Consider the following 7,418-nt stretch of genomic DNA (forward strand, 5'->3'; position numbering starts at 1 on the left):
AAAAGGCAAAGAAAAGGCAATGGGGAAAGCTAAGAAGTATAAGGCATGTGGAGGACTCGGGCACACCATAAGACAATGTCCGATATCGGAAGACGGGTAATAATTTATTTGATTTTAATTAGTATGTAAAATTCTTTTTTTTTTTAATTGACTTCTGCTTGGTCAATTATTGCATAAGATTGTAGTTCATGTATACTTATATATCAAGTGTATATTTCATAGATCAAGCATACACAATGCCGAAGCTTCTCATGACAGAACATGTGTACCAAGTGAAACACCACATATTGTTGGTATGCATGGTAAGTGTTTTATAGTAAAGTTACAATTATATATTACTTTGGCATAATAGCACTGATTTAGTTGGTTCTAATCCTACAATTCACTTCTATCTTCTTTGCCAGATCACTGATGTTGATTCTAAGTTCTACAATTCACTGCAGAGGGAGAGATGTTCTTAAAAGTACATTCTAATATTTTGGTGCCATGGTTCTTTTAGACAAATCTCAAGCTTCTTAGTATAATCACAAGAACTCAATAGATGTTGAACATTTGTTATTTATTTGGTGTATATCCCAATATAATAAGGAAATTCTCAAATTTGATTACTCGGTACTACTTACTTAAGTTAAAAAAAATTATCCTCAATTTTCTTGAGAAAGCATAAGATCAACGATAGCACCATTCATCAGAGGTGGCTAAAAGACATGACTTGGTTAAATTTGCAACTAAGCTAACAAAGACAAGACCTCTGTTTGTTCACCTAAAGAAAGAAAAAAGAAGACTTTGGAGCCAATTTAGAAAACTAAACTGAGTTGTTCAAGTACTAATTTAGTGAGATTGAGAATCAAATGACTAACAAATGATTTGAGATTGGAATCAAACCAATTTTTTCATACTTACACAAATATTGCTTACATTCAATAAAAAGCTAGACAAGCTTTTTAGATTCATTGATAGATGATTACATTCACTATACATTACTCCAAATTAGTGCCTTTGCAACTTGTACTACTGCATTTGCAATTACATTCTCACTTGGTTGAATGGGCGCGTCTCTGTACAATTTGTCCTTTCTAACACTCCTACGGTATGAAGTAAACAGATCACACCAATACCATAACCAGCTGTTGCAAGACTGCATTTACAAAACATATCACAGTCAAACTTATGAAAAATTTTGTCTATAAATCTAAAACCACCTTTGTTTGTTCAATGTAAATAATCAAACCACCTTTCTCAAATACATAATTTGTCAATAACAATTAAACCAATTTATTATCAAGTTTCAACAAAATAAAGCAAACCCACATAACAATCAACCCAGATTCGCAATTCCTCAACATGATCCTATTATTATCCCAACTGCCAAACCGTCACCACTCAAGCATGAAAATAATCAATTTTTTCTACTTTAACAAGAAATTTACAAGCTAATCTAATAAGTACAAAAACCAAATTTGTTGGGTCTTTAATTTCACGCACTAAACGAAACGAAAACCAAAATTAAAAGATACCAAAGAAGTTGATTTCTTAAAATTATAACAGGATTCGAGTGCAACCAATTCGAAAAGCTGGGTAGGTCATCGACATTCTTCCCAAAAGGGTCGAACACAATATATAGTTATTAATTAATCATAAGAATCTGTTGGTTTGGAGACAAAAATTGAGCAGTGAAACGGAAGGGAAATTTACCTCGGGGCGATCCAAGGCGAAGATCTTGAACTCTTCAAACAGCAGCAGTCTTGGTTCTTGATCTTGAATCCTGTTTTTAATTATGGTGTGTAACAAATTTGTTTAGGTGTAATAGGATTATATAAACTTATTAATTTTTGTACAATTATATTAATTCTATGGCTCTAATAAAAGAGGTCCTCACAGGTCCTTAAAAAGAGGACCTTAAGAGAGCATTCCTGTATTCCTCAATTGGTACAATATCGAAATCATTCAAAGAAGTAGCCGATCACAAAAACATAAAAATAATAAAAAAAAATCAAGCATACGAATCGCATAGAGTCAGGAACATGTGTCAACACATACAATTGGAATAAAAAATTGAAATGGTCTCAATCCTCAACCTTTTCAAGTAGTTGGAAGTAGGCCAATCTTCTGCGGTCTGTTGCGGTTTCAGACTCTCAAGTCTCAACTCACTTACTGCTCAATTAGCGCATTACAATAGTCCACAGTCTCTCTCGTCTCTCTCGCACTATATAATGTGTGTGTGTATATATATATGTGTGTGTGTTTTTGTTTTGTTTAATAAAAATGACATTTTACACTAACTTACATTAAAACACATAAAAGTTTGATTCAGAACGCAATAACTCGAAGAAGAAGAAGAACATAACCACCGAAATTATCCATAGGTGTGACTAAATAAGGCCCTTATCATAATAAGGGGCTATATAGCACAAATAGTTTTCACACTTCATTTTCTTTTTATACATACTCATATTTAGTTTTGACCATTTTATCGAATGAAATAAAAAAAAATTAATTAAAAGTTTAACAAATGTGCGCAGAAGAAGAAACAACTTATGTACAAACAATTTTTCCGCTATGTAGCTCGGTCTCTGCAATTTCCACTACCATCGCTGTAAACTAGGAAAGTGCCAACTACCCTCAGGAATGCTGATTTAAAACAAGGAGGAGAGACAGCCGGAGAGGGAGAGCTGATGCAAGAAGAGAAGAGGGTTGGGTCGTTGGGGTCGCGGACTCGCAGAGGGTGGAGGGACATAGAAATGTGGGGTGGGGTTGGGGTTGAGGTTGAGGGAGATAGGGTTATGGGGAGGAGCTAGTAGTTGTGGCCCGGTGGGTGATGGAGAGTGGTGGCCATGTGACGGAGTTAACCGAATAAAGTAAAGTAAGACATGAATAAAAAGTATAAGTGGTAAAGTGAGATAAAATAAACTGTAAAAGGTAAAGTGAGATTTTGTTTCATAGCTAAAAATAAACTAATATATATTATGGGAGAGGCGTACATGGTTTAGCCAAGTGGTTACAGTAATATGCTCCATTATTCAAGTTTGAATTATCATCTCCGTTGTTTAGATGTTAGTGTAACTACCCCATCGTTGGTCAAATAAAAAACATGGGGAGAGGTTGCAAGTAGTGAATTGTTAGGCCATCTTCAGCCGAATGATTCAGAGAGTCAGAGGACCGAAAATAACCCGAAAACCGTCTTCAACCGAGAGCCATGCCAAAGGGCGAACCAGTCGACCCAAAGCAGCCAGCCAGCCGGCCCCAAGTCAGGCCACATGCTGACGTCATATTTGATTTTTCTTTTTTTCTTTTACAGATTTTTTTTTTTGTACAAAATTTAAAAATTCTATTTTTTTTCCTATAACTTCCTAAGTCATTAAATAACATTAAGTAATATGAAACAACATTAAATAATATTAAACAACATTAAACAACATTAAATAACATTAAGTAACATTAAACACCATAAAAAAATTTAACAACATGAAACTTAAACAACATTTTTAAAAACATTTAACAACATGAAAATTATTGACAATCCATAACATAAAATTATTGAGGTAATTTAATTTAAGTAACCATAGTAGTTCAATTAAAATAATAAATTATGTTTAGCCTTATGGCCCTTTGGCCCTTAGTTGGAGATGGTTTTTTTTTCACATGACTATATTTGGCCTATGCCCCTCTGGCCTCTCGGTTGGAGATGGTAAGAACTATGGCTTTGCATTGTTCATTAAAATATTAATTTCTTGGAGGGTCAGAGGACTCTCTGGCCAGCTTTCGGTTGGAGATGGCCTTATGGTAGATTAAGACAATTCATCTTCAACTCATTATTATGGCAGAGGGTTCAAGCTCTCTCACTCTTTTTAGTCCAACTTAGAGTTGTTATATCGTTTGTAATAAAAAAAATTACTAAAAAATCTATTGGAAGAAGCAATCGGATATAAGCTAGAACAAAAATTGAAAACTATATTGAAAAATAAAGACAATCAATACATAATTATACAACCACCATGGGATGATCCAATGGTTGGGGACAAATTCCAAGCTGTTTTCCACACATCATTTTCTAGCACTAGTGAATCACACAATAGTGGCAATGAGAAGCTGAAATGCCTCTATAAGTCTTCTCGTCTTCCAAAATGATGAACTGTCGTGGTAAAGCCACTAACTGATCCTTATTTATAAATAATAATAAAATATTATACATATTTGTACATAGCATCCGGAAGGTGATGTTTGATTTCCCCACTCCCATAAATATCAACCTCTGTCAACAAAACAGAAAATATTCCAACTTTATTGATGTTTAGGGTCGTTTCTGCTGTAAGCTTTGATTGTATTTGTAAGTGCCACGTGGGATGTTCCTATTATTTTTTCTTGACCAGATTTTCTTCTTCATGGGCCTTGTTATGGCAAGGTTTTAAGAGACCACTTTCTTTTCTTATTAATAAAGTTCAAGCTTTGTGATAAAAGAAAAATCAATCTAAAATGCAGGGTGGAGGGATTTAAGCTTCCGTGCATAGAAAAAAAAACATTTGCTCGTCAATATGACTACACTCATGTCTGCATGTCTACTCAAGACTTTTATGAAAAAAAAATTAAGTATTAAGGTCAATACACGTTATTGACCAAATTGTAGATCCAGCGTACACCTAAATATTGCAATACCTAAAATCTTGTACTAAAAGCATGATCCACTCAAGAAAAGAGGCTATTAGCCATACACCAATTAGGCCAAATATCACTTCTGGTCGCTCTAGTTTACTCCATGTTTGAATTTAGTCCTCCATATTTGACCTTGTAGTTTACCAAATTTTACAGTTCAAGGACGAGCCCCGCTTTCTGATCATTTTCTTGAAGGAACAATGACATGACACGGTACAAAAGTGATCCAATAAACTGTCATTCCCTGATGCTTGGCCATAAAATCTCAGGAGCCCCTTCATCATTTAAGTTCTGTTCAAGCTCATCTTGGAGTCCCTTTACTTTGCCTCTGCAAGTCTTTCACGAACTCAATTGCCCGAGGGAGGCGTAGCCCGTCTGAGAATCAAGATAGTGAGTAGGTACCAAACGAATTTGTGGTCCATCTAGCACTACTCTTCAATGTTACTGTATATGTCATTGTGTACCAAAATTGCCAATGCTAATCTGTCAGCCCTAAAATTAAGGCCAATTACCATTGTGCAGGGAAGGAAGGCCACTGGAGATAGATTGTTTCGTTAAGGTTCTTCCTTCTCCTCTCTTCCCAAAATCTCTGGACAGAGGTCCTTCATAATGTTTCATCACCGCAATCTCACATCATTAGCAAGGTCATTTGTTAATCAAGGAATCAATTAATACAAGTATCAATGACGTAAACAATCCTCAGAAACATATTACTCAAGCTTCGAAGCAACAGGAATGCAATCTCAGACACCTGTATTGATGGAAAACGGATGTGAATACCTAACTACTGGGTGTCAAACTTATGATTACAAGGTAAACCTTCCTGAGAAATGGCAGGTTATGCTCCTTAGATGTTAAAATCAACATGAGGTGAAGTCAAATGACAAGAAGCACAACCTATGAGATCAAATCAAGACAGTGAAGAGGAAGAATGAGCAGAATACAGGAAAGATAAAAGCATGAAAATAGTGGATCATAATACTTAAAAGCAAAAACCCCATAAACCACGAGCTGAATGATAAGGAAAACCATAGCTCCGACAATATTTAAACAGATTACAAATGGAGTACATGAATAAATTAGTCGCGTAGCTCTTGTCAAATACAAGATAGTTCCTTTAGTTGGCTAGTCTTTTTTCTTTAGTCTGAAATGAGCTGTTCTTAGCCATAACTTCTAGCTCATGTCAGGTTGATGTCCTCAGAATACAGCAAAGATGTTATCTGTATGCAGATGCTACTGTCATATGAATACAGACCTCGAGAATTTTGATTTTCAAAACATAACTACTCACCTGAAGGTAAGGAAACACATCGTTGTATACTTGTAAAAAATCATTTTGAATTCATTGTAAACCTGATAGAGTATATGAACTCCAATTAATTAAAAGTAACTAATTAGTTTTCAAAAACACAAAAGCAAGTAGAAAGCGGTCGCAAACAAACATAGATCTCAACTGGCATCCATATTTACCTTCTAAGAAGACGAAAACAAACATAGATCTCTTCAATATCTGAGTCAATCTTTAACCTAATATACCCCCTGAGAAGCTCAGAGAAGCTGTATACAGCTTCAATCCAGCTGTCAGAACTTGAATCCAGGGGATGTTGAGATTCCAAAATGGTATTTCGCAGAATGGTGATAAATTTTGACTTGACCCTTATTTGCAATACAACTCAGCAAAACATTTAACACCATGCGCTGGATTTGAACTCATCAACCCACCCCAGGAGGACTTCCAACCAAAGTTTATGGTTCAAAGCAGGATCACTTGGTGCCCGAATGAACCTTGTCACTCAGACCTAACAATTCCGGCGGCTTTTCTGCAGGGGGGCCCAAGGAAGCACTTGAAGATATGTCATTTGTCCTGTGTGCAGGTTGCTGCCCAAGTATGTCAATTCTCAGTTCTTAAGGCAATTGTTGCAACACTGAGGTATCTACTTGACTTAAAGAAGACGGCATTATATCAGTGTTTCCAGGACCTGATGTAGAAACTTCCACATGGTACCCTCCCGCAGAAGAAGGAATTTCTTCTTTTTCTACTACTGTATGCTGCATCACATAAGGAGAAAGACCAATTATATAACTGCAGAAGTCCAAAACGTGGATATATAATAAACAACTAGAACAAAAGATTCTCAATAACAACAACTTTTTTCTGAAATAAAAACATAGGCATCGAAACAAGAAGCGTAAGAACAAGAGACCAACTGAACCTTCAATTAACATTTGAAATAGAAGAGAAAAATGCAGAGATTCTTACATAACAAAAGTTCAAAATCCAACCACATAACTTGATTTAGGAATGCCAAAACAAGGCAGGAATGTAATCTAAACTTAACACTGCATCAAAAGTACAGCCATATCACCGTAAGATGTTATTACGGAAACTGAGCATCAGCTAGATTGCTTCTAAAAGAGAAAGTTAACTTATAGTTAATCTGAAAGTCCAGCAAAGAAGGTTTCTTTTACGTAATTCTGGAGAAAGATACTGGCTGAATATATGAATTGGCAAAATAGAACTGCAGAAGAAAGAGCAAAAGTCGGGAAAAAAAATAATAATAATTTACCCTGATTTCTACTGCTGTTTGGTTTTTGGGGACCACATCATTAACGAGTGGTCACTCACCCCCACTCCTTGCACCTAAGTAGACTAAGCCAACATGTCCATCAGGACTAGGTGAACTATAAAGGAGTCGGCAATGAATAGACAGTTATGGAAAAAACATTACCATGTGTTTGTTCATGTGGTACAGTAGCACTGGTATTTT

At 35.6% G+C, this 7,418-nt stretch overlaps 2 long non-coding RNA genes across 5 annotated transcripts; both read right to left on the reverse strand.

Annotated features, from left to right (window-relative positions):
* Positions 1–811: 811 nt before the first annotated feature.
* LOC126624391 (uncharacterized) lies at positions 812–2,798 on the reverse strand. Of its 2 annotated transcripts, XR_007624089.1 has the most exons (3): positions 2,079–2,798; positions 1,696–1,765; positions 812–1,138 (listed from the first exon to the last, which is right to left on the reverse strand). It is a non-coding gene; the product is annotated as an uncharacterized LOC126624391 (long non-coding RNA). The 2 variants fall into 2 exon arrangements; XR_007624088.1 differs by having other exon boundaries at positions 1,696–2,798.
* Positions 2,799–4,485: 1,687 nt separating this feature from the next.
* On the reverse strand, positions 4,486–7,208 carry LOC126624393 (uncharacterized). 3 transcript variants are annotated; one of them, XR_007624093.1, is made up of 3 exons: positions 6,911–7,208; positions 6,121–6,699; positions 4,486–6,003 (listed from the first exon to the last, which is right to left on the reverse strand). It is a non-coding gene; the product is annotated as an uncharacterized LOC126624393 (long non-coding RNA). The 3 variants fall into 3 exon arrangements; XR_007624092.1 differs by having other exon boundaries at positions 4,486–5,025; positions 5,163–6,699; XR_007624091.1 differs by having other exon boundaries at positions 4,486–6,699.
* Positions 7,209–7,418: the final 210 nt, after the last annotated feature.

This window comes from Malus sylvestris, chromosome 5 (genome assembly GCF_916048215.2).
Source record: "Malus sylvestris chromosome 5, drMalSylv7.2, whole genome shotgun sequence".
In the NCBI taxonomy this organism is placed as follows: Eukaryota; Viridiplantae; Streptophyta; class Magnoliopsida; order Rosales; family Rosaceae; genus Malus; species Malus sylvestris.